The 27,727-nt window shown below is 50.6% G+C and overlaps 1 long non-coding RNA gene across 5 annotated transcripts; it reads left to right on the top strand.

The window, feature by feature from the left end:
* Positions 1–319: 319 nt before the first annotated feature.
* Gm31656 lies at positions 320–27,157 on the top strand. Of its 5 annotated transcripts, none has more exons than XR_868343.2 (4): positions 320–468; positions 3,315–3,537; positions 3,911–4,005; positions 26,054–27,157. It is a non-coding gene; the product is annotated as a predicted gene, 31656 (long non-coding RNA). The 5 variants fall into 5 exon arrangements; XR_376874.3 differs by having other exon boundaries at positions 26,543–27,157; XR_868344.2 differs by having other exon boundaries at positions 3,954–4,005.
* Positions 27,158–27,727: the final 570 nt, after the last annotated feature.

The following is a 27,727-nucleotide window of genomic DNA, read 5'->3' on the forward strand; positions in this document are numbered from 1 at the left end:
ACACAAGGGATGGCTCTTTTGAATGGAGACAGCATATGTTGCACCCACACTTAGGCAAAATGTCCAATGGGAGGGGCAACCACCCATAGCACCAGGGATGAGTGAGGCTGACCCTGGGCTACTTTGAGTGGAGTATCTGTACATAGCATGTCCAAGGACAAAGCCACTGCCACCATGTGGTCAAGAGTTCCAGTCCTGGTATACACCAGCTCTGTCCTGCCTGAGTTGGACTTTGGAGTGGGGGTGGGGCATCTTAACAGCTCAGCCAGTGTTTTTTATCCTGACCCGAGACATCTGGCGTCACAAATGGGTAGGCAAGGGCATGTGGGCCATGCTTCCTTAGTTTGTTTTTTATCCTTAAAGCACGCCTACTTTAGCCCCTCTGAGGAGAGAGGGAGGCAAGACTAGAGTCCTGCAGACAACCCATGATGGATGAGAAGGAACAAAGGCAGTTCCATATTAGCCCAGGTAAGAGAGTGTCAGGGGTAGGGGATTGAACCAAGGGCCTGGGTAGCTGTGCTGGGTCAGTCAGATGTACCTAGCTGCTAAGCATGGCCTCAGACAGAGATGGCCAGAAGCCACAGGTGGTGGTGTGGGGAATGAGGAAATTGCAGGACCAGACAGCTCCTGATCCTCAAACCTTCCACACTTGCCTGTGACATAGACATGTGGCCTCACTGGGCTCAGCCAGGATGATGAGCTCACTGTCTAAGACCCTATGCCTTGACTCTGCTGGGCTCTGCCTCATCTGACCTCAACTCTTCTCTGTGCACCGTGGTCACGTGACTTCCCATTGAGAACCCTGAAACAGAAAGAGGTTCTGAGCACATCTTGGCGCTGGGAGGCTGGGGAGATGGGTGACTTTCCCAAAGTCACAGAGTGAGCAATGTGGTAACAGAATATGAACACAGGGTAGATGTCCAGTCTTAAAAGCCTGTCCCAGAAGAAGCAATTAAACACAAGTCTGTCTTTGGTAGTGATGTAAAAACTAGGTTTAAGTAAAAGGCACGGGGTATAATGAAAAATTAAGTGATCATGGTGAAGGAATTCACCACCTGTCTTCTCCACTCTAGTCTGTCCTTCAAGGTGATCTGATGGTAAGTTGAGGGAAACGAGTGTAGTAGTGTGTAGTAGTGCATTGTATCTCCCTGCAAAGCAAGTACCTCCAGCGATTGACACCAGGCTCAGCTTCCCTTCCCCCAGCACAAGATGCCTGCCGAAATTCAAATGGGCAAGCTCCATTGTTGCAATAGTATGATAGCCCAAAGGACAGTGCAAGTGTCTCTCTTTAATTAGGATGCCTGCTTGCCTGCCAGGAAGGTCACCTAAGCTGCACTGCAGTTTACCGCACACAGTCAACTGCTCTGTGCCTCATGCTCTCCCTGCTCTGCCCCATGCTCTCCCTGCTCTGCCCCATGCTCTCCCTGCTCTGCCCCATGCTCTCCCTGCTCTGCCCCAAGCTCTCCCTGTTCTGCCCCAAGCTCTCCCTGCTCTGCCCCATGCTCTCCCTGCTCTGCCCCATGCTCTCCCTGCTCTGCCCCAAGCTCTCCCTGCTCTGCCCCATGCTCTCCCTGTTCTGCCCCATGCTCTCCCTGCTCTGCCCCATGCTCTCCCTGCTCTGCCCCATGCTCTCCCTGCTCTGCCCCAAGCTCTCCCTGTTCTGCCCCATGCTCTCCCTGCTCTGCCCCATGTTCTCCCTGCTCTGTCCCCCGAGGCGCACCCTGACTCTGATCCACTACTTCCATCACCATGTTACTTGTGATAAAACAGGTCCTTGCTTCTAATGTGGACCAGTCCAGCATGGCTTCCCACCTGGCTGCTTTCACTTTTAACTTGGTCTCATCTACAAAACATGCCTCTATGCTGAGGGTGTTCACAGCTCTGCAAAAAGCATATGGTATACATACTGGAGATCCTGGACTACCCTAAGGTAGAATGGAAGAGTCATAGGTGGTGGCCAGCGTCCTCAGAGTCTTGATCCCCAGCAAAATGGAAAGCACAGAAGAGAATCCCAAGGTGTGCTGGTCAGCATGGGTTATGCTCAGTAACAAACAGACCTCGAGTTTTGTGGCTTCAGGCTCTAGTTTCATATGGTTAGCTCTGACAGACTATAGCCATAGAGGCTTTGTCAACTTAGCATGTGACTGTAGGAGTCACCTGCTGCTTCCCTAGTCAATGCTTAGTTCTGATTTCTTCTTGGTGTATTTCCATACATGTGTCATTGAAGAGCAAAGGGCCCGGGGCCACTCATCCTGTCTCAAAGTCATTCTGCTATATAGTGCATGATTACCTATTGGGGATAGAGGATTTTTAGTTTAACTGACACCCAACTCCCCACTTTCTGTGACATCTAAGAAGCTCTGGCCAGGTTCTGCTGGCCCTGCCTTGATAGAGACCAGAGATATGTCACTCTGTGGGGTAAGGATGGACTTAGAGCCAACATGAAATCAGCTGTTATGGGGCATGGAGCCAAGTGTGAGCTCTGCAAAGGTGAATCTAGGGTGGTGGCTTCTGTGGCCTCCCAAGGCAAGTCAAAAATGTAAGCCAAAGCTCGGGCATCATTTTGGGATATCTCCTATAGTTCAGAGTCCTATAGTGAGAGCAGATCCCAGGCCCAGAGGGCTTTGGCGCCTCTTTAGAAGCTCCATAACATCCGTTCAGAACCAAGAGAGACAACAGGGCCCTTGTGGATGGATCACTACACCCTCTCTCTGTACTGCTACCTAAGGCCACTCTGCCTATCTGTCCCTAGAGAAAGAGCATGCCTCAGTGACCTCCTTTGCTCTGAGGTCCCCTGCCTTGGAATACATGGATGCCAGCAGACAGGCTGCTCCTGGCAACGAGGCAGATCAAGTGACTCACCTGTGCAAGTTATTTTTAAGTGATTGGAAGGCTAGCAGAGGAAGCCCCTGACAGCAGCAGGAATTATTCACCAGCTCAGAGCAGGCCCTGCAGGGTGCCAGCAGGTGCCCCTGTCTCAGGGAGCCTGTGGCTTACAGAGGGTGTCCATTGACACACCCAGGCTCTGCTCTGTTGTATTCCTAAGGCTAAGAATCCATAGACAGTGGCTATGCCATGCCCAGCAGTCTTCATCCTTACTGCCATGGAGGAGAGAACCCAAGAGTCCCTCGAGAACCTGGGGTCCAGCCCGCCCCATTACCTAAGACTCACAGCTCAAAGCAGACCCCTGTGCCTTCTCCACACATACTCCTTGGCTCATGCCTGTCCCACCCGCACCTGGCTTACCCACTGTCCACCCCTACCCCTGGCCATCTTGTGCTTTTTCAAAGCTTATCTCAAATCCCATTTGCCAGGAAGCAATCCAGCTCCCTCCTGTCTCCGAAGTAAACCTACCCCCGAAAATGCATGAGGACCAAGGAACTAAGAAGTCATCTTGTCACAGCAGCACTGTTCCGAGTAGACATGCGCAAATAAGGGGACAGGCATACAATTACACATATCTCATCCCTATGAAAACCAACTATTTTAGCCCGATCAGGACTTTGGCCTACTTCGGATCTCTGTCATCTGTTTCAGGTGAGACCAAGTCCCTTGCTCATCTTAGGTTCCAAGTGCAGTCTGTCCTAACACAAGGATAGAAATGCTGGTGCTAGGTGGAACACCTCGCTGTCTACAGGGAAGAATCTGTGGACTGAGAGGCAGCACTGCTCTTTTCCTCTTCCCCTCCATCTTCCTCCCCTTTCCCCCTACTCCTCCTTGTCCTCCTCCTTTCTCTGCCTTGCAGAGTTCCAGGGTAACTGTGCCCAGTCCCAGAAGGGAGATGTGGAGGGGGGAGCCTCCTGCTAAGCCAATCAGGCTCTGGTCATGGACCATGCTTGCCTCTCCCAGCCTCTTCTACACACTTCTGCTCCCCACTGAAGGCAATTTGCACGTCTCCTTGTCCTTCCAGGGGACCTTGGTTCTCTTTAAACGTACCTATATCTGGCCCCCAGGAAATCCAGTGCCGTGGGCTACATCTGCAGCAATTGTTGAGTCGCTATGAAGGTGAGTAGAAGCAGAGGTACCCTACTTACTGCCCTAAGGATCATCTATTCAGGAGCCCGTTAAAATTTGCTGCCAAAGGCTGTCCATGTTGAAAATGTATTGCCCTTCTCTCATCAATGGGAGGTGAGATTTCACAGAGGTGACCCTGCAGTGCCAAAACACCTGAGCACTAACTGAACATAGGCTGCTGGTCCTTTGGCCAACATGCCAGACATGAGAGCTGTCCTCTTGAGCTCTCCAGACCACACTACCACATAAAATCACGGAGCCAAGTTATTGCAGACAAACCACAAGGGGTGGAGGGTGGGGATGGGTGTCACTGAATGGCTGTCTCCTGCCAGGAGACCTTGGGTAGCTGGCCTCTTAAGATAGGATAGATAAGTGTGGAGCTGACATAGAGCCAACTCACTCCCCAGTCATTGCATCTGCTTCCTGGAGGGTGCTTGTCACTTGCTGTTTTTGTTCTGAGCCCTTGAACCTTTGCCTGTAGTGGCAAGATGACAGGGAAAGTTGATAAACACCTGCCACAGCACCAGTGATGACAACCACAGTCATGGTCATGATGATGATGGTGATGATGATGACACCATTTGATACCAGGTGCCCCTTAAACATTCTGCCAACTTGTCCTTGTTGGAGAGAAGTAGGTGACAACTATTCATAGAGAAGTGTGTCAGTCTCAGAACATGCCATCATTTCTCCCAGTGGCCCTGTCCGAGGCCTGGGTTTACAGATGGAGAACCCAAGACTCCGCAAAGACAAACCTGTGCCTTCCCCAGGTCTGGAGGTCACCAGAATGCAGGCTGCTGTCCCTGTCCTAGGGCCTGAGCTCTGGCATTCATTGCCACAGCCTGCTTCCTGACCTCTGGGGCTGGGTGTGTGTGTGTGTGTGTGTGTGTGTCTTGGGACTCTGAGAATGAACTGCTGCGCTTGTGAAGATTCTATTGATGAAAAAGAGCCACGCCCAGGGGCCTCAGGCATTCCCTCATACTTTTGCAGGCTGAGTCTAGAAAGAAGATGCTCACAGACCATGTGACCTTATTGGCTCTGGAGCAGGATTTTTCTCTACTCTTTCAGCTTCCAGTGGTTGCTAGCCATTCTGGAACATCTTGAGCTGTGGGTGTGTTGTTTCTGTGTCTGCCTTCTCTGTCCAGGGCCTCCTCCCTGTGCACCTCCCAGGCTCTTGGGAGCTCTTGTCCTGCTCTTGGGCCCACCTTCATCTACTCTGACTTCATAGTAACTAATCTGCAAAGTCCCTTGTGGTCATTGGAATGGGATGTCTCCATAGTCTTAGGCATTTAAATATTTGATCCCCAATTAAGGCACTGTTGGGGAGGGGATGGCACTATTGTTGGATGAATGAAGCATGTCACTAGGGATGGGCTTTGAGGTTTGGAAGCCTTGAGTAACTGCCAGTGCACCCTCTGCTTCCAGCTTGTGTTTCAAGATGGGAGTCCTCAGCTTCCTGTTCCTGCTATAGTGCATGTCTCCCTGCCACGGCAGAGTCTTACCCTCCTAGACCCATAAACCCAAATAAATTCTCTCTTCTCTTCTCCTCTCATCTCCTCTTTCCTTCATCTTCTCTCCTCCTTCATCTTCTTTTGATATTTTATCACAGCAACAGAAAATTAATAATACCCCTCTGGTTGCAAATAAGGTCACATGTATTGATTACAGGTGGCCACAATTGTGTAAGGAGCACTAATAGCACCATTTCTTGCTCATAGAGGCTGATGTAACACCCCACAAGTTCAACTTCTCTGATGGCCCACCACCCCTCAGTCCTATCCTTCTTTCTGCCTGCCTGTGGTCCAAATTGAGAACTAACTATGTGTGGCTGTGATGGGTCTGCAGAAGTGGGCAACTTCCCTCTGTGTGAGGCAAGGTGCCGTGTGCGATAGCCTCAGTCCAGAGGGAGACAGGAAACCCAGGTCAGGTGCCCCACCCTGTCTGGTCTCCACCTCCACTCCCCTGGGCTTTGGAGCCTGGCAGCTCCCATGAAAGTATTCCTCTGTGGTTCAGGAAGGTCAGGAGTGGGACTCTGGAACCTCCTGGACTCATCCAATAATCACAGAACTCAATGTAGAACTAGCTAAGGCTGTCTGGAGCCATGCTCAACCACAAGGCTAGCCTCCGTGCCCTGGGTGCTAACATCCCAGCCCCACAGGCTGCTGCCTCCTCCAGCCATCTCTGCTGTTTTAATCCACCAGGAGGGACACTGAGTGCAGAACTGCCCAGGAAACTGGCTGCAGCCCAACCCTTGGCCATGTTCATTGTTCCTTGGCATGCTGCCTGCTGGCCCAACAAGCCATTCTGGAAGGCTGATGCAGGACCTCAGAACATAGACCTGGGAGACTTTTAAAAAACAGGGGAGTTAAGCATTGTCCCGGAGATGGGGTTCCAAGGAACCCTTTAGGCAGCTGGGGGAGGACAGGGAAACTAGAGAGGGCAGTGTGGCTCAGCAACATCTCTAAGGTGCTTTCTACCCTCAGTTCCTCCACAGTTTGGGCAAGCCTCTGGCTCTTCACTCTTATCTAGTGTATGGCGGAGATAGCCAGCAACTACCTGGACTGATTCCCTAGGTCCTGCTCCTCCGTCATCCTTTCATCAGACATCTGCTGACATGTCCTAGCAGAACAGACCTTTAGCCCCCTGAATAGGACATTCCACACTAGCCAGATGCCCCATCAGCCATCAAGGCTCCCACACTTAGAGCTATTATGCTCTGGAACCAAACTACCAGCCACTGTCCTACAAGCCCTGAGCTTGGCTTTGGAAGTGCATTTTTAGCAATGGTGAAGATGCCCCAAGGGCTGCTTGGACAGCTGCCCCCCTCCCCTTCCATACTTTCCCAGGAATCTGCTCCATCCCTGATCCACTAGAGGCTCTTTCCTACCTAGTGTGAAGGCCACCATCCAGCCATTGGCGAGAGCTGAGCCTGGAGAGGGCTTGGCTCCACTCAGCCTGTTCTCTGTCTCTCTGTTTTCTTGACTGTATCAGGAGGTGACAGACTCCTGGTTTGTATTATGAAAGCACTTGTGACTGAGACATTAAGAGATTTCCCAGACCAAGCCAGAGGTGTCTTTGTCTTTCCCATCGACACATGGAAAACAGGTAGCCCTGTGCACGGGGTCCACACACAGTGGGTGAAGCTGTTGTCCACAGGACCAGATGTAGCCCTTCCTCAGAACCTTCCAGACTGGGAGAGGAGGAGGAGGGAGGGGGAGGAGGAGGGATACTTTACATGCTTAGATCTTAAGTTAAGGATGAAGATATGTCCCACCTTCTTGTGTACCTGGGAGTCTCTGAGGGAAAGAGGTGGAGGTGGAGCAAGACAAGGAAGGAAGGAAGGAAGGAAGGAAGGAAGGAAGGAAGGAAGGAATTGCTCCCCAGGTACTTGTGGCCTTCATGGCAAAAGGCCCCAGGAAGCAAAGTTCTCTGTCCTTTATAGAGACCTTATCCCTTGGGGCTCTGAGGACCGTACACTACTTACACTACTTGTTTAGTCCTCACCACATGGGATTCTCATTTCCTGGTGGTTCCCCTCTCCAGTGAGTCCTGGAGAGGAGAAGGCAAGTAAGGCAGGGCCTCCAGTCTACCCCTCAGAGCACACACACCTCTAACATTCTCTAATATCCATATGGCCCCAGAAAGTCACTCTGTGACATACTGGGAACCCCCAGTCCTCCAGGCCATCCAGGCCATCCAGGCCATCCAGGCCCCAGGAACCAGCCTCCCTAAATCCACTTACTAAATAATAATACTTTCTTTAGTCCCTGTGTCTTCCTTCTATTGCTGATGGCTTAAAATAATCTAGGCTTTGCTTCTGGAAGGAGGCCTACATTTGGCCCCTCTACACTTACTTAAAAGCAAGGTAACATCTCCCCCTGGCCCAGTTCTCTATACTGAGTTCTGGCTTGGTTCAAATTCCATGAAACTTCAGTGTTTAGCTTTGTGGCACTGCCAATCCCATTTCCTCAACCCACATCCCCAGGCTAGACCAACATTCTCAGGCTGGTCCTATAGTGATCATTGTGACTCTGCTGAAGGCTATCACTGACTAGTGCACCCCATTCCCTCCTCATCCTGGTGCCTTCCTCACCCCATCCAAGCCTGACAGTGAAGCCTTGCGCCACTAGTCCTGTGGTATTAAGTGACAAACAGGTCTCTCCATGTGGGACAGGGCCCATACTAGAAGCAGACTAGTTATCTCAAAACCTGACCACCTGACCCTGCCCACATCAACAACCACTAGGGGGACCTCAACCAATGGCAGTACTGAGAGCTATGCTCAAAGCTCCAAGGTCTCCTGATAAAGGCAGCTGGACAGTGTTCCCTGACAAAAAGGACCTAGAGGCCCAGGAGTGCTGGCTCAGAGCAGGCTCTGAACTGTGTGCTGGAGGTCTGGGACAGCAGCTGATCTGATTTTTCCCCTTCCCTGTGAACTCTCACCATTCTCTGTCACACCATGGAAGTTCCTCAGAGGGAAAGAAACATGGAGGGTGAGCAGACTCAGAGGTCCAGGGTGCTGCCTGGGTCACAGGAAAACGCAACTCCAGGTCATAGCTGCATCACAGGTCACCACGGGTAAAGCAGTGTCATATAACACTCGATAGCTTCCTAGGTCCCTGCTCTGGGTATTTCCAGATAGATTGTGGCTGGGCTGTGTTACCCTCAAGGACCCCCGTGGAGGACTTCTGTCCAGACCTCCCAATTTGATGACAGAATTCCACTCCTCTTAGCCGTGGGTCATGGATGCATGCCTCACCTGGATGCGTGGGTTTAACTATTTTCTTTCCACTTTGCTTTGTCAAAAGCTTCCACTGAAGGATGCAGAAAACCATATGCCTCATGCCTGCATCTCCTCAATTTCAGAAATGACAACTTATAGCCCACCGTGTCTCAGGTCCATCCATCTACTCAGATGTAAGATGGATTTACAGATGTAATCCTACTCACACTTAGCTGAGTGCGCCTCTGCAGAGGAGCGTGTGGAAGCAGTGTGGACTCCATGTCTAAAGATCAGAAAGCTTTAACACATCAGATGCTCAAGCCTCCTGACCATGGCATGACTCTGCTGGCTTCTGTAGCTCAGCCCTGGATGTCACAATTGGATACGCCCTGAGTGCTTTATAACCTGTAGATGCCCTTGCCCCTCCCCATCGCCCTTCTGAAGCAAAGGGGTGTGTTCTGTAAAGTCATGATGTGATATGCACAGCATAAAGGTTGTCGTCCTAACCATCCAGAGTGTCTTCACTCTGCTGTGTGGTCACCACCTGCATCCATCTCTAGAACTTTCCGCCTCCACAGACTGAGCCTGTCCCCATGGACACCAACTCTACATTCCCTTCTCAGGCACCCACCATTCTTTCTGCCCCTGTGAATGTGATGGCTTTTGGGAACCTCCTAGTTTGTCCCAGTGCCAGGTCTGCGATGGCCATGGGTCATTCTGCCTTTGGGCTACTGTGAGCACACTGCTCTTTGTGCGTGCGTGTGTGTGTGTGTGTGTGTGTGTTATGGAGGGGGTGGGGTTAGTCTGTATCTCAGTGCTTTGAGGTTGATATTCAGAAGTGATAGTGCAAGAACATGTAGGTATTACATGTTCTTAGGTGTATTTCCATTTTTTTGAGGAAATGTCAGTTTTCCACAGCAGGTGACCACATCTTACTCCTTCTCCCTCCCCATCTTTCCCATAGTGCTCTGGCTCTCAATACCTTGCATCCACAGACTTACTGTCTATTCTTATTTGCTTCTTTCTTCTAGACAGTAACTGACCTAATTACTATGACGTGACATCTCACTGAGGCTTTAGTATGTACTTCCCTGAAGTTTAGCAATGTGGAGGGGATTTTAGTTGGATACTGGGTCAATGAATTATTTTTTAAGTAAGAAAATGGGGACAGAAAAATATTGCCCAGGACTTGGTGGAAGAGGGTTCACCATGCGTGCAGAGGGTTATAGGTTCTATTCACAATACTGAAGGAGGGCGAGGGGGAGGAGGAATACATTTTATCTTTCAAAAACAAAGGGGAAATAATGACCTGTATCTATCATTTTAAACTATTGAGAGAAGAGCAGAGTGGTCACAGGGGGCAGGGGGCAGGAAGAAACAAGGAACAATGACAGCTAAAAGGCTGTATAACCACAAGATTGTGGCCACTGGTAGAGCAGAGCAGCTGGGGGGATAATTAGCTTGGGTAGAAGAGGAACACTTGTAATGTAACTCACCCTCAGGCAGGATGTGGACTCCAGCACATGGGTCTTGACATGTGTCTGCAAGGCTGGGTCGAACCTTCTAGAAAGTAAAAAGAAACATGTCTTTCCAGACTAGAGAGTAGTCTGGCTGTTGATAATAGAATCTTGAACTCCATGGAAGCCAGCTCTGAGGGCCCACATAGACTGTGCCCCCCATGACCTTCTCAAATAGGAATGTGGTTGAACACTGGTAAGAATTAAGGCCCAGACCTATGAACCATGTAGGGAAAACTATAAAAGTTGGGGATTGGGATGGGGTTGGTAATCCAAGGCCTGTCACTGAAGGAGCAGCTCAGAGGACTAGAAAGGTTCCAAGCTAAGCAGGGTGGTCCAGAAGTCAATGGAAATGTAAAGTGGAAACTTAAGGGTTCTTAGGAAAGTCGGTTGGATGGTGTTTTGCTGGGGCAAACACACGAAGGAATGTTTCCTTACAGTGGACACAGGTGTGAAAGGCTAAGGCAGACTCATGAAGGAATGCTTTGCTGAAGCAGACACAGGAGAGAGGATGTTCTGCTAAAGCAAGCACGTGAAAGGACAGGTGATGAAGGATTCTTTGCTAACGACACACATGTATTGGTCTACCTTACATTGCGTAGTTGAGCTGCATTTGTCAGGACACCATAGAGAGAAACACACCAAAAAACTTGTGGTGGTGTGATGCAGCTTCTTGCCTCTTCCTCGGACTCGGGCTGATTGGATGCACATGCTGAGGCAAGGCACACGGAGAACACGTGATGTTTGGAGGGACTAAATAGGACTTGACAGACAATGATGGAGTCTGAGCTAGGCTTGATTATAGAGCTAGCTGTGCAGTGCTGTGGGCCTCCTGTCCTTGCTGATCTTCGCTTCCCTGAGCACGGCTGAGAACTTCTCCTGGTGTTCCTGCTGGTCCCTCCTACTGACTGAGGTGAGGCTGAGGCCTGGCTGTCTCTGCTAGGTCTTGTCACTGCTGTTGCTAACTGAACTCTACTGACCTGGACTGCTGGTGTATCCATGAGGTGTTTGCAAGTGGATTGGGCTGCTGCTGCCTGCTAACCTGTGAGCTGAATTGCAGATTTCCAGATAACACAGATGGGAGTTGCTCCAAAGAACCTTTCTAAACAAGTCCCCGTATTCTTTCTTTTCCACTACCTCAGGTGGATGGTGGGTTACAAGAAAGGTTAAAACATTTAAGCCGGGCGGTGGTGGTGCACGCCTTTAATCCCAGCACTTGGGAAGCAGAGGCAGGTGGATTTCTGAGTTCCAGGCTAGCCTAGTCTACAAAGTGAGTTCCAGGACAGCCAGGACTACACAGAGAAACCCTGTCTCAAAAAAAAAAATTTAAGAACCATCATTAGAAATAAGATTAAAAAAAAATTAAAGTTACAGGAATGGGCGTTGAGTCTGGAAAGGGCAGAGAGTGGGACAGTGTAGAATCTCATGGGACAGCAAGTTCCATGAACTGAGCAGAGCCCAGGAGAGGCACAAAAGGAGCCAATCACACATCAGAGAAGAGGAAGGGAGCAGATCACTGGACAGTTTAGGGCTCTAGTTATTATGTCTATTGTTTTTTTTGTCTATTTTTTTTAAAACATAGAAACTCACTCTGTATTGCAGGACGGTCTACAGCCCATGCTCCTGCCTCACCCTTCTGAGTTCTGGGATGGCAGGCTTTTGTCTTTTATTGTTGTTGTTTTTTGTTTTTTGTTTTTCAAGACAGGGTTTCTCTGTATAGCTCTGGCTGTCTTGGAACTCACTTTGTAGACCAGGCTGGCCTCGAACTCAAGAAATCTGCCTGCCTCTGCCTCCTGAGTGCTGGGATTAAAGGCATGCGACACCTCGCCCAGCTTGATAACAGGCATTTGTCATACCTCTCTGTCTCTGGTGGTCTGCCTCTCTATCAGGGCGTGCCTGGAGGAGGCACAGCAAAGTCCGGAATGGGGAGTCCATAGCTCGAGTTTCCCACCAGGCATCAGACACCACTACACCCCAGACCAGAAGGGGGAACAGCAGGATCTGGGATGAATGCTGTGGTTTCTGGTCTCCTCTCTGGGTACCACTGTTATAACAGAGGGAGAAGATCCACCTTTCCTCTCAGGGCATGGGTGGAAAGCGGAAAGATAGAGTCCAGGATGAGCAGGGTCTGGTCTGATTGGGAGGGAGTGCTGAGTACCAGAGGGGCTGGAGAAGAGAGGTAAGCTTAGGTGTGGCTTTTTTAGGCAAAGGCCCTCCCTGTGGCAACCTTTAATGAAGCAGCTCTCTGAGACTATCCTGGCTTGTTCATACTGTTTTATTTGGTTGTGGATGCGAACATATACATACACTTTATTTGGGGTGAACTAGGGTTATATACCTCTTAAGGGAAGGAATACCCAGGAAGGGAAGTTCATTGGCTGAAGGCTTAGGGTACTGAAATGCCTCATTTGCATGGGGAAGCATTTCAGGAATCTCAGGTGCTGGCTGAACAGGTCCTTATCAGGAGACAGGAAGTTGAACCTAGGTTACATGATATTGTACAGGTAGAGATGTGGAGTTTTTCTTTCTTTTCTTTCTTTCTTTTTTTCTTTTTAAATTCCCCAGAAAAGGTCAGAGAAGAAGTCCTGCCAATGAATGGAGTTCTCCATACAGCACCGAGCCCTAGAAGGCTCTCCAGCCGATGGTAGACTTTGGTCTTATTTAGCAGCTTTCCCACGGGCACGCATTATCATGCCTATCTTCATCACTGGATTTTTTTTTGACAGCAATTACATTTTGCAAGCTGTTGTTTCTCTGGCTCCAGACTGTGCCTGGTCAGGTGAGTGACATGGTGAGGAACTGGACACTGGCTGCATGTGGCTCTGAGTCCACGGTTGACAAAAGCAGAGAGAATAATCTCAGCTAGCCTCAGGCACATGGACAGAGGACACTTGTCTTTCCTTAAAGATTCACAGGAAGTCATCGCCTCCTGACTGCTGTTGTGTCATGGAGCCAGCCCCAGGGAGCCGGTGAGGGGATAAACAAATAGTGGCCTAGAAGGGTCTGATCTCCATGGCCTTTATAAATTGCTTCACATACCTCGGGGCCACTTGTCCTGCCTGGTGCTGTGGCCCTTGACGAGCAGCCTGTCTCAAAGGTTGTGTAGATGTGACTTTCCAGGTCATGTCCCCAGCCCCCACACCTTCCTGGCTGACTCAGATTGAGGACAGTGGCCTCTAAGATGCAAGGGTCTGACTTGGCATCACTTCTCCCTAGTCAGCCGGGCTCTGTGAATCCCAGACCATAACCAGGTTCAGAAGAGCAGGCCAGAGGTTTGCTGAGCCCCAGGAGCCCAGAGTCACATGGGTGATGGCTATGAAGTCCTTAGAGCTGCATGCCTAGGTCAGAGGACAATTTGCAGGAGTCAATTCTTTCTATCCCACCACGTAGGTCTGGGGACTCAACTCAGGTCAGCAGGCTTAACAGCAAGTGTCTTTGCCCACTGAGCCATCTTGCCAGCCCCTCCAGCTACATTCCATGTCCCCTATCCTGCCTCTACTGCTCTGCAGGGCTTCTGCAGGAGCTGTGGGTGTGAATGTGCCTTCCTGTCTAGACAAACAGGTGCCCATCACAGGCTGCTGTAGTCTCCTGGGTCTTAAGCCAGCACTGGGAAACAAACACTTTTTGGCAAAAGAATCTTTGTGTCTTTCTTTTTCTTCCTTTTTCATATAATACGTTTATTATGCCAATTTAATCATTATCAGAAAATCACTTGGGAATGACTGAAGACGAAGTCAGCAGAAACAACTCGGGAGTGATAAATCACCCGAAATTGGTTGCAGATATGCTTTGTGACTTCTCAGATAGCATTTGCCTTGTGACAGTCGTTCATCTCAGTCTGAAATGAAAGAACGCACAGGGGACTACCTCTGTGTTAGCACGCATCAGTGGGATACATGGGGACCCTGAGCAAGCTGCCACATAGTCACCACATGATGCTATTCTGAGCTTGTTGTCTTCAGGTTTAGGGCTCTGTAGCCTGCTGTGTGTATGTTGAAGGCTCTGTGGCTGCCTGCCCTTGTGTTTAAGGCCCAGTGTTCTGGTGTGTATGTGTGTTTAGGTCTTTGTGGTTTGGTGTGTACTTGTTTAGGGCAGCTGTGGCTTCTTATCTATTTATTTAGGACTTTGTAGACTGCTGCAGGGCTTAGGGCTCCATGGTTCCTGCCTGCATCTTTAGAAATACTGTAACTGGCTGCAGATATGGTTTTCCCATTTTGCCACCATTAGTATTCCCCCCTGTGGTTGGAATTTTCTCTTCTCTGATATTAGGCGCCATCTCTGTGTGTGTGTGTGTGTGTGTGTGTGTGTGTGTGTGTGTGTGTATTGTGTGTGATGTTACATAATATCCACCAACCTTTGCTTGTTCTTGATCAGTGTCTACCTGGTGCTCCTAACCACTGAGCTACCTCGCCTCTCCAGCCCCCCTTCAGTGTTTTGGAGTAGATTTTTCTGTATGGTTTCTTAGGTGATATTGCTGTCAGGTTCCCTTTGCTCTCATCTCCTGGCCCACCTAAGACGGGCACCCCCCCTAAGGTGGGCTTAGCTTCCTGGTACTCTCCCTGGCATGGGCCCAGGCATCTGGCAGGGGCTGCTCCTGAGGCCATTCCTCTACGGTCTTCATCCTTTCCTGTGCCAGGAACTCATTTGCCCTGGTTCCTTTAAGCTACTCCATCAGAGGCAGCACCTAACATCTGTCAGTGACCTTGAACAAACACTCTTCTCTCTGGAGTTCAGTTCATTGCTTCTAAAATGGACCATCATACAAACTCCCTCCTCTATCAAAACGGGGGTGTGATAGAGAGAGGAGTCTTTCAATCAAGCAGCTAGGGATTCTGTGTCACAAGCCTGAATCAATTAGCCTCCAGCCCAAGTGCACCCAGTGACTGGAGGGATGGGTTCAGAAGTCGTCTGGACTCCTCTCTCCATCTGTGGTTTGACCCTGGGCTGCTGCGAGCAGGGCAGCAGCAGTAGAGTTGCCCTGTGCAGCCTAGAGACAAAGGTTGTGAAGCTTAAGAGCTGCTGCCTTTTTGGCTCCAGGCTGTACCTCTCCTGCAGCTCCACTGGTTGGCTAGGGGAAGAGGCAGAGTCACCAGGCTGTCCAAATATACGTACAGACATGCAAGTGCCATAGACATGCAAGTGCCAGAGACTGTTCTCATGAGCGAAGACAAAAGAGGCTAGGGTGTACCTCAATGGGTAGAGTGTCTGACAGCGTGCATGAGGCCTTGGGTTTGATCACAAGCACCATATAAACCAATTCCAGCACTTGGGAAGTGGAGACAGGAAGATCAGAAATTCAAGGAAAACCTCTGCTACAGAGTAAGTTCAAGGACAGTCAGAACCACATGAAACTGAGTCAAAGAAGAAAGAGGAGGAGGTGGAAGGTAGGAAGCGAGAGAATGGAGAGAAGAGGGAGAAGAGGAGGAGTGGGAGGAGGAGCAGGAGGAGGAACAGGAGGAGGAACAGGAGGAGGAACAGGAGGAGGAGCGGGAGGAGCAGAAGTGACAGCTACGTACAATGCACAATTCTCAATTAAAGCCTTCATTAGAGAACAGGTACGGATATAATTTAGGACAATTGGAGAAGTAGAATCAGAACTAATATTAGATCATTAATCAGCTTGGGCTGCAACACCACAGGTTGGGCAGCACTGACACGGACCTGCAAGTCTGAGAACCAAAATGGAAGCAGAGTCCAAGGGGAGTCAGCCATCTGGTGCCCCAATACAGACCCTCTTCCTGGTTCTGCAACAGCCAGGCCTTGTCAACAGGGGTTCAGGGAGGGGTGGGGGGGGGGACATCTCTCTTTTCCTACCTGGCCTCTAACTGCCCCAGGAGATATCCTTAATCTCCCCAGCGTGTCTTCACCTCCCACCCCAGGCAGTCCTGGGCTCCAGCTCCCACCAGCAAATTCGAAGCAGCGCAGCCACTGAGACCATCTCACCAGCAAAGCACCAGTGTACATTTTTTTAGGTGTAGGCGTCATCTGAGGACTGAATTAAATTTCTCAAGCAAGGCAGTGGGTAGCAGTGTGTCCTGTGCTTAGGGACACAGCTGACGTAGTTACAAAGAGACTGACTTTGGAAATGAGCAGAGGCAGCTGTGGTGATGGTGGGCCACTGGCCAGTGGGTAACAAGCAGAGGGTGGCTGTCCATTGTTTAGTCCTTGGTTCCTCCATTGTTCTGAGAATTTGAGACAACAAGGAGCTGGGCTCTGTCTAGGATAGTGATGACGAACTAGCTGGCGCCTCAGCCCTGAGCCCTGTGTGGGATGCTTAGACTGTAGAGGCAGTTGGAAGACACAGAACCCTGCAGGGAAGGAAACTTCACCAGGGAGGGGTATGAAATAGGCCAGCCCAGCTCAGGAACAACAGCCACTAGGTTTTGACTGTGGCCCTTCAAGCCACCTGATGGTAAGCATGACATGGCTGGACCAGCCTGAGTCCTCACTCCTGTGGCTCTTGCTTTTTCCTGAATGGGCTATGCCTGCCCTCCACCAGCTGAACTTGACACAATATAATCCTTGAAGGGTAACCTCATTATTCTGTCTAGCAGAGTTGACAGAGGGACAGAGCTCCTGCTTCTTGGTAGGAATGGCTTTCTTCAGACTAGAGAGGTATCTCAGCCATTAAAAATTAGATTCAAAGTCAAAACATCCAAAACACCTGTCTTCCACCAGCAACAACCAGGACAGTGAGGCTCAGCGGCTGTCAAGGGCCATGTGGTGACATTCAACACGGGGTCTCTGCTATAAACCACATATGTACCTCCTGCCCACCGATCCCATGTCACATGCACGTGGATCTCTTCTGGGCTTGAGTGTGTGTAGAGTCAGACATGTATGCTAGACATCACAAAGGCAGTCCCAGAGATAGAAAGGTCATACATGATCTTTCTTTTCTTTCTCATGATTTTGCGTATTCCCCAAACAGCAACCAAGAGTGCACTGTCTTTGAGTCAGGCACCTGGCCACAGTATCCCTGACTCTAGGAGGAGAGCCAAGTGATGGAAGGCTTTGGGCCAGGCTCACTCCTGCCCTGCGGAGACGCAGCCTCCACTCTCACAGCTGGAATCACTGCCTCTGCGGGCAGGAGAGGGAGTTGTGGTCACCCAGCGTGGCTCTTCTCTCCAGGGTCCGCAGATCCAGAACCCATCTCTAGCCTGCCCACCTCACTTTCAGAGCCTGGCCCTTATTGCTAAGAAACAGCCATGCAACTCGTTTAGAGCTGTGCTTCTGGCTCAGAGCTGAGTTAATGAAAGAGAGAAAGAAAAAAAAAAACCAGGAACCAAAATAGAAGCATGTGCACAGTCGGAAGCTGGGGCGAAGCAGTTCCCTTGGAGTAGCTCCCTGCAGATCCAGGGAGGCAGGCCCTGGCCAGGCTGCACCCCAGCTTTTGCATCTTAATCAGAGATAATTACAGGAGGTCTGGGCTTCCACTGGGTGGGAGGAGAAGCCCATCCCAGCTGTTTCTCACCCACACCTGCTCCCTGTGGCAAAGCAGAGGACCCTCAGCAAATGGCTGGCCCTACCTCCTTTTGTAGATGGGGAAACTGAGGCCCTGGGAGCATATGAGACTCTTCCCTGAGAGTAGACAAAGTCAAGGGAAGATCAGATGCATAGAATGAATGGGGCTGATTTGAGTTCACACCCATAGACTGTGACATGTTGAAAGTGCCCATGTAACCTTTGAGACCAGAGCAGCAAATGAACACCCTGAGTCATGACTGAACTCTGGGCTTTCTTGTCTTTAGAATCTTGGCCTGATTTCTGGCTAGGCTGTCTCTACCACGGGAGTTATAAGTTGCCTGTGGCAGGGCTCCTCCCATGCATGCATGTTCCCTTGTACTCAGAGGCCTGGTGACAAGCCCCCATGGCATTGGTGGGCCAGGGCTGCTGACTAGCTAGCTACACCCACTGGTCAGTGGAGCAGGGCACAGAGAAGTAGCAAGTGTCACCGGACAACAACTGCTCATCCTCACCACAGTGGACAGGGATGTGGTAGAAGAAGGGAAGAGGTTTTACGGAAAGGCACCTGCATCCAGAGAAGGGAGGTGGCCGCAATCACAGCTCTCCTTCTCAGGACCAGGTCAGACATGAGAGTAGAATATCTCCAAAAGGCATCAGATCTGTGCTAAGTGTTGGTCTCCAAACCCCATGTTTCCCTGCATAGTGCTTGACCAGGTCCTGCTAGGATGCTTCATTTCTGCTATGCTGGCTTCCAATCCAGGCAGCCCTGCCTCCGTGCCCTTTCTGGCGGGCTCTCTGTGCTGATTCATGTCTCCAGCCAGACATTTTCCAACCAGCTCTTTCCTGACACCCCAATTGAGAGCCCCATATCTCAGTCATCCAATATGTCCCCAGATAAAGGAACTAACTATGTCTCCCTGAAGTAGAGAATTAAGGGTTCTCTGGAAAGCCAGTTGGGTTGGATGGTGTTTTGCTGGGGCAGACATGGGAAGGAGTGTTTAGCTGAAGCCAACACAAGTGAAAGGATTTCCTGCTGAATAAAACACATGAAAGGACACATGATGAAAAATTCTTCACTAATGTATTGGTCTGCCTTACAATGCATAGTTGAGTTACATTTGTGGGGACTCCATAGAGAGAAATGAACCAAAAGAATTCTGGTTCATCTCACCCCATGAGACTAAGTAGAAAATCTAGGCACATCCTAAGGCCCCTCCCTTCTCCGTCTCCAGTCCCCAAGACATGCTGCTATGTGCTTTCCTCCTGACGACCCACCCCCTTCTCCTAACTACAATATCCACCTGCTTTCTGTGAAACAGAGAGGACTTTTAAACTGGCAAAGTGTGTAGATCATGCCAACTGCAGGCTGTGGCCAGGAGCTTACTGGTGTTCAGACAGAGGTGGGCTGCACTGTGAGAGACTCTTCTGGGCAGTTGAGAGGTGAGAAGCCACTGGGAAGCAGGACATGAGGGGCTTGGAGACCTCAAAAGGGGGAAACTGAGGCACCAAAGGACCTGAGCTGTGTCTATGCAGCTCTGCTGTTTCCCCTTCTCTTCTTCTACTAGGTTCTGAATGGGTATGCTGAGAAGGCATCAGAAGGACCCTTGCTCACCAATGAGTGTCCCACCCCTGTGCTGCACACCCTAACCAACTGCCTAGGCTCTCATGGGGGCGGTGTGGCTAATGTTGCAGACACAAGGTCATTTTCCCTCTCCCATTCCATGACCTTGTCCAGGCCATCTTCAAAAGCTCAGAGGTTCTTGCTTACCGGGCTCAGCTGAGCTCCCTGTGTGGTGTGGAAGGAGCTCCACAAATACATGAGAAGCTGTACTCACAGCAGGCTCAGGAGAAGACCATGAGGGCTTCTGGGTAGCTGGTCAGAGTAGAGGCTGAGAGGAAGGAAGCCCAGGCCCTCAAGGAGACAGATGGGGACACTGTGGAAGGCACTGGGGGTGAGGGGCTAGAGCAGAGCCCAGACTGATTGTTGTTACTCAGGGACCCAGGACAAGTGGAGCCCTTGAAGCTTACAGGACGTGGGTCCCGTAGTATGATGCTCGGCGTCCTGTCCACCCTGCACTGTCACATGAACCAAGGCAGCATGAGGAGGCCTCCCCCCAACCCCTAGTTTGGCTACATTGAGACTGCACAGATTTAATGAATTAATTCCCCAAATTACTGAATCAATACCTAATTACAACCACAGGCAATCTGACAGCCTGAGAGCCAGACTCTGTAATCACTGCTTTTAGGCAAGAAACGGAGTTCAGAGAGGTGATGTCACTCCCCTAAGTGCACAGCTACCAGCTCAGGGCGGGCGGGTGGAGAGGGGGGACTGCCAGGCTCTGTCACTGAGAAAGAGAATGGGGGTGGAGGGTGGGAGGGATATGGGGCTGTCAGCAATGAGCCTTTGCACCCTGCACCCCACACTGTGTTTCCTGCACCCCTGTACTGTGCACGCTGCACCGCACACCCACTGCACCCTGCACCGCAAGCCATTCCCACAGTACCCTACACCCCACACTGTACACACTGCACCCCCCACCCCACACTGTGTGCACCCCTATACTCTTGCACTATGCACTCTGCCCCTCACACCTATGACAGTCTCAGCCCGGAACTGTGCACCGCGTACCACACTGTGCTCTCTGAGTCTTGTAACATAGAAGCTGCTCTGTGGACATTGAAATATGGCTTTGGCATCCTGTATGCTGTGTCTCTGCCCCTGGGCCTGCACCCTGTACCTTCCACCTTGTAACTCTGCTGTAGGCCGTTTTCATACTGGACAAAGAGGCCTAAATAGCTCCAGCTGCAAGCAGGAGGGCCAGGGTCAGAGGGAGTGTGTGTTGTCCCTTGGTCTCTCATTCACTTAAGGAAAATTTTGGCCTAGCCTGGCAGAATGACTACAGCAAATGTCATATCGTGGCTACAAGATAATGGCCTAGCTAGCCTTGACATCTGCTTGCTAAGCAGCAGTCCCTCAGCTGAAGGGACTCCCATTGGGACATCTGACCTGCTAAAGGGCTGTGTGGCCCTTGGGAATTGCTGGCAGAGCTGTGGCCCAGCTGAGCAGGCCTTCTGTGTAGCCTTAGACCTCTTTCCTCAGCTTCAGGTGCTAGAGATGGGGACCTGGCAGGGGATCTGAGCATGGAGGCTGGACGTGGGAGCCAGGTCTGGAGTTCTGTCTATGCCTACTGTTTGGAGGAAGGCAGAGTACAGCTTTGCTCTTCCAGGCTGTGTAATGGACAGTGCAGTTAGAGAGCCCTGTTTCCAACCTTCAGGCTTCCATGTTGCAGGCTAGAGCGATGATAACACTTCCCCGATTCCCAGCACTGAGTACTTGGTGCACAGACTAATTCTGCAGAGAGCTTGTTCTCGTTTGCTTACTGGACAGAGCATAATGCAGACCACCTCCCAAACCAGGTAGAAGGAAGGTATGGATGGGTTTAGCTGTGCCCAGCAGCCCTGGGATTAAGGACAACCTTTGTCTACAAAAGAAAAGGGAGGCTCCGGAACTTTTTTTTTAAGCTTCCAGGGAATGAAAGTGACCTTCACCTTCAGTCTGTTAGGCCTTTGTACAGAGGGATCCCTGAGCTGCAGGGATTTCCATGTTGGAGCTGTTGAGAGGAATGGCCGTTCCCTTGAACACAAAGCCCAGAGCTCACCCTCAGATGAGAGGTCTGGCGGGAGGGAGAGAAGCACCTGCCAAGAAGCACAAGGCTAAAAGGAGGGCCGGAGAGGTGGCTCAGCCTTTAAGAGCAAGCACTTGCTCCTGATTTAATCCCCAGAACCTACATTCACATCACAGTAACTGTAGCTCCAGGGGAGCCCATGTCCTCTTTTGGCTTCCATGAATGCCAACCAACACTCAGGTGCATATACCCACCCACAGACACAAATGAATACGATTTAAATTGATGAAAAATAAATTAAAGAAATAAAACCAAGCAGAATCTGAACGCCAAGCCTGTGGGTGGGAGGATGAGTGACCGAGGACGGGGTTTGGGGCACAGCACTTTATATCATAGAGACTGAGGGTGTTAGGGTTGGGAGTGTGCAGCGGTTATGGAGGAACTGCAGAGAGGACTCCTGGCCCTCACAGGCTGGGGAAGACACAGAGGGCTGGAGAAGACACTGAGAGTGTTTCTTTGGCATTCAGGCTTATCTGTGGTGCTCAGGATGGAGCCAGGGGCCTGAAGCATGCTCAGCACACAACTTTAGCACTGAGCCTGCACCAAACATTAGCCAAAGCAGCAGCTAGCAGAACTCAGGACACCATCAAGATACAGGGCCCAGGAAAGGCAGAGGACACATCTGGACAGACAGATAACTCCATGGAAGCTTCTGAGATGATGGGCATGTGTATGCTTAAAATAAAGCACAGAGGTCCATGCACTCTGGTAAAAGCAAGCAATGGTAGAAGAGTCTGGAAAAAATGAGAAAAAGAAGCAGGGGAGGGAGATTTGCAACCAGGCTTCTGCCATGCACACTGGGTCTGTCTTAGATAGGGTTTTACTGCTGTGAACAGACACCATGACCAAGGCAAATCTTATAAGGAAAACCTTCAATTGGGGCTGGCTTTCAGGCTCAGAGGTTCAGTCTGTTATCATCAAGGCAGGAGCATGGCAGCATCCAGGCAGGCAGGGTGCAGGAGGAGCTGAGAGTTCTACATCTTTATCTGAAGGCCACTAGCAGAATACTGACTTCTAGGCAGCAAGAATGAGGGTCTTAAAGCCCACACCCACAGAGACACACCTACTCCAACAAGGTCACACCTAGTTTAACAGAGCCACACCTTCTAATAGTGCCCCTCCCTGGGTCAAGCATATACAAATCATAACAGGGTCAGAACTCAGCATCTGGGGTCTGCAGTTAGGTGGAAGAGCATGGAGGTGGGAAGTCTGGAGGTTGACACAGCCCTGAGGAGACCCCAGGAGAAGGATATGGAAGATATCACACACCAGCTGGGGAGGCAGGGGCTCCATTTGAAGAGCTGTGTCTTGGGACAAGAAGTTTCCATCAGGGCAAGATAGTGGGTCCTTGGAATGTTGCTGGAAATGAGCAGTAAATACTAGAGATTCCACAGAGGGTTTGGAGAATGGAAAGATGGGGCATCTGGGGTTCAGAAATCCTTGGGATCAAAGCAAGATGGGTGGCATGGGGTCAACCTCGATAAGGGCTGCAGACAGCCCCAGGCCTGGAGCAACAAGTGACAGCAAAGGCCAAGTGCCTCGGACCCTGTACTTCAATACGTATCACATGGTCACACTCAGCCGTGCATGCACACAGCAGATACAAGCCCTCCCTTCCATGATCATTTCTATTCCACAGAGGGTGAAACTGAAGCCCCGCAGGCCGTTAGGAGGTCTAGCACTACAGCCTGCAGCCACCTTTCTCCCGTCCCCAGGCCTCATGTGCACCTGCTGGCCTTGCCTAACCGTGGCCCTCACGGAACTCAGCCTGATCTGGGAACTGATCAGTGGCATTGTTCGGGAGCAAGGCGGGCATTTCATTTCCTCTCTGCTGTGGGTGCTGCCTGCTCTTTGCAGCCTGCACCAGCCAAGGCCCCTTGCCTGGGCGCTGGATATTAAACTGCCAGTGGCTGCTGGAAATGTGCCTGTAAGAACATTTCCTTTCAACAACCAGACTGACTGGCCTCGGGGCTTTCCCTGCCCCCACATCCCACCCCTGTATCTGGACTGCAGAGCTATTGCTAGGTCTGAATCCAGATCTCTGCCAGTGTCAGGGGATCCCAGCACAGGCAAGGACCTTCATTCAGGAGCCCAGGACTCCTGTGCCCCAAGTCCCTTCCCTCTTGCTGGCAAGGCTTTGGGAGCAAAGCCTACAAAATGCTCTCCTGAGCAAGCAGGAAGGACCCTGAAAAGAGTTTCTTGCTCCCTAAAGGGGGCAGGAAAAGACTTTCCCTCTTTCCACCTAGCCTGGTGTCACCTGCTTTTTCCACCTAGCCTGGTCTCACCTGCTCTAACACACCTTTCATGGAAGCCACCTTGCAGCCACGAGGATGATGTGTCTGCGTCCAGTCTCTGTGCCCAGGCCAGCTTCTAAGATGGGAGGGGGTGACTGAGGCTCTGAGTCTGGATAGTCAGAGTTCCCTGTGACTAAGTAAGACTGAGTCCGAATAGTTTATTCTAGTTTCAGATAATAATCGCTCCTGGCTCCCATAGTGATATGCCCTCGGAGTCTCCATCTACACATGTAGAGAACAATCTATGTGTGGTGTCCCCTTTCAAGATAAGGCAGGCACAGAACCTCTCAAGATCATGATGGCAAAAGACTCTTTTTTTCTGCCTGTCTACAGTAAGTAGGTGATAGACATTAGATAGATAGGTGATGGCTAATGGTCAGGTTGATAGGTATGTATGTAGACAATGGCTTTTTAATTTAGTTTAGTTTTCTGAGACAAGGTTTCTCTGTGTAACAGCTGTGGCTGTCCTGGAACACACTTTGTAGAATAGGCTGGCCTCGAACTCACTGAGATTCACCTGCTTCTGTCTCCTGAGTGCTGAGATTAAAGGCATACACCATCACACTGGGCTTGACAATGGATTTTATAGATAGATGATGGGGAGAGAGAGGGTTGGGGGAGAGAGAGAGAGAGAGAGAGAGAGAGAGAGAGAGAGAGAGAGAGAATAGGTATCAGATGATAGATTGCATAGATAGATAGATAGATAGATAGACAGGCCCTTTAGGGAGGCCCATAGCTCTCCAGCACAAAGGGACTCAAGCAGCACCCTTGTTTGCAGAAGTCTTCATAAGCCCTCCCCAAAACACAGTGTGCAGAAGGGCCATACTTAACAGTTAGCAAATGCAGGTAAATGCTTGCAGAAGCCAGCACCCTCGTCTGTCCCTACCTGGCAGGTGGGACCCGTGAGGTGTTATTTGGGATGAGGCTCCTGAAGCTGGTCAGGTAGAGTGAGGACTCACAGTGAGGCAGAGAGCAGGGAGGGGTCGATGCCTAAGTCTAGGTATATCTTTGCCTGGTGCCATGTGGGACCCTACAAAGACCTGTCTTCCAGGGCCTTAGTGCACCACTGTGTTACGGTCTTGGGCTTGACTGCTCCGTGTTGGAAGATATATCCAAATAGGGTTCTTGCCAGAGCCATCCCTGCTCTAGCTGCCCTCTGTCCTCTAGAGTACTTTGCTCACAGCTCACAGCAGGCTCCGCCCAGCCTGGACCGTGCATGCGCAGTGAAGCCATCTGATGGCAGGCTGTGGGGATCAGTTGCTGGCTTTGAAATGGTAGCATCAGTCTTCCTTTAATTAAATACCAGGCTGCTTAGGCCCCTGAGCTCTGCAAGTAGCCCAGTAAGAGAAATGACCTGCCTCCAATGCCCCATGAATGAGGGTGGGGTCTGACTACCATCAGCCCAATTAGGGCACAGTGGAAGCAGGGCAGGCCAAGGCTTGAAGCAGCCTCGCTGGGAACAGGAGGCCAGAGGGACCCCAGCCTGTGCCTAGCCTTCCTGCTGCTACAGGCCACCACTTACACTTGCTACACAGCTGTAGGCTTTCTAAGTACAAAACACAGTGCCTCAAACCATAAGACTGTCCCCACCATCCTAAGGACACAGTCTTGCTCCAAAGTATTTCTGTGGCCATCACCTTTGGGGCCCAAGGTGAGGTGCTGCAAAAGCCTTAAAGAATTCTTGGAGGGAGCGGCCACTTAGCCTAAGGAGGGAGACACTAGGGGGAGAACCCCCCTCAGGCCCGTGGCCTGTCCTGCTACCCCTTTTTCTTCTTCGGGGCTCAGGCATATGTATGTGGAGAAGGCCTGGGTGTGCATATATGTGTGCAGGCATGTTTGCCATTGCAAACATGTATGGATGCCAGAGGTTGGGCTTCTTCCTCTATTGGATTCCACCTTTTACATTTAATCTGCATGTGCAGAAACACATGTCATGGCACACATGTGGAGGTCAGATAACATATTTCAAGAGTTAGCACTTGCCTTCCACCTGAAAGAGCTACTTACTGTCTTTCTTGTGGTTTTTGCCATGGTGCCTGCACTAGGCTCTCTAGCCCCTGAGTGTCTAAGCAATCCTCCCGTGTCTGGCTCCTTCTCACTGCAAGAATGCTGGAGTTATAGGCGCAAACCACTACAACTAGCTTCTTTGGTGGTTTCCAGAGATTGAACTTGGGTCTCAAGGCTTGAACTTTTCCTACTGAGCCATATTTTTTTGAGACAGGTTTTCTCACGGAGCATGGAGCTTAGCACTTTTGCTAGTCTAGCTGGCCAGTGTGCACCTGGAACCCTCCTGTCTCTGCTCCCTCCAGCAGTGTGATTACAGGTGCACACTTCTGGATTTTTACACAGGTGCTGGAGATCTTAGCTTGGGGCTTCATGCTTGATTGAGCAAGCTTGTTATCCACCGAGGAGTCTCCTAGCACCCTTCTGGGCTCCTTGATTCAGCCTCTAGAGGAGCTCATGGTCCAAGCCTCTTCTTGACATCCATCCATCTACCTGACTGGGCCACACCACTTTCCCTGAACACTACAGGGCACCCTCCCCTATCTCCCACCTCCATGTGAACCTCATCCAAGGTCATCTTTCTGATGGACACCCTTTGCTCAGCTGGGTCCAAGGGGGATCATGGATCATGGAAGAGGGCCTTGCCTTTTCACTGGACTGCTCCAGCCCAGCTGCCATCAATACCTACTATCCCAGTTCAGACTGGGAGACTTCCCACTTGGCAATGAAGCCATTTTCCCAGACCACAGAGCTGGCCACACTGATCTCTGGATTCCTCATGCCTTGGAGACCCTCTGCCCTTGACACATGACCTTCCTGCTTTGGTGCACACAGGACTCATCTACAGACTCACAGGGAGAAACAGGAGAGAGAAGAGATGGGAGTTGCTCCAGCCCAGGAGCACGGCTAAAATGCTGAGAACTTTGCTCTCAATGTGGTCCAACATGAGTAATGAGACCTCATCTGCTAGGATCGATGGCTCGTTTCTGTTTCTGATTAATCTGTTATGAAGCAAGCTGTGCCCACACCAGCCCTGCCCTGCAACAGGTAAGCAAGTCACACTTGCCAAGTGTGAAGGCTGAAGGCTGTGAATAGACAGAGAGCCCTAGATACTTGTATAGTACAGAAGGACCTTTTAGGCCACAGGTGCCATTGAGCCGCAGGCTCGACCTGCAGCCCTCAGGTCTCCTCATCCATGGTGGTACACTTGACTATGGGAGGATGACTATGTTCATGACGCTACACCTCTTGTGGCCATACTATTGTCACAAAAGAGCACTGTGAATAAGCCAAGCCATATGGGATGGTCTGTATATGTTCCACCCAGGGAATGGCACTATTAGAAGGTGTGGCCCTGTTGGAGTAGCTGTGTCACTGTGGGTGTGTTCTTTAAGAGCCTCATCCTTGCTGCCTGAAAGTGAGTATTCTGCTAGTGTCCTTCAGATGAAGATGTAGAATTCTCAGCTCCTCCTGCACCCTGCCTGCCTGGATGCTGCCATGCTCCCATCTTGATGATAATGGACTGAACCTCTGAACCTGTAAGCCAGCCCCAATTAAATATTGTCCTTTATAAGAGTTGCCTTGGTCATGGTGTCTGTTCACAACAGTAAAATCCTAAGTAAGACACCATAACTTCTCAGGTCCCACCCCAGGGACTCACCCGCCCTCTAGTTACCGAGGGCCAGTCATTGCTTCGAAGCCAACTCAGACTGCTATGTCTGGACACTGGATCCTCCCTCAGGCTTCACCCCCATTCACCAGACTACTCCATACATACATCCATTTTTTTCCACCCATCAACTCCTAACCATTGGGCATCTGTCTTAGGGTATCTATTGTTTTGATAAAACACCACAGCCATAAGAAACTTGGGGAGGAGAGGAGTTATCTTACTAACACTTCCATATCGTAGTCCATCACTGAAGGAGGTCAGGATAGGAACTCAAATGAGGCAGGAACATAGAGGAGGAACTGATGCAGAGGCCATGGAGAAGTGCTGCTTACTGGCTTGCTCTTCAT

The sequence above is a fragment of the Mus musculus genome, chromosome 5 (genome assembly GCF_000001635.26).
Source record: "Mus musculus strain C57BL/6J chromosome 5, GRCm38.p6 C57BL/6J".
Classification (NCBI taxonomy): domain Eukaryota; kingdom Metazoa; phylum Chordata; class Mammalia; order Rodentia; family Muridae; genus Mus; species Mus musculus.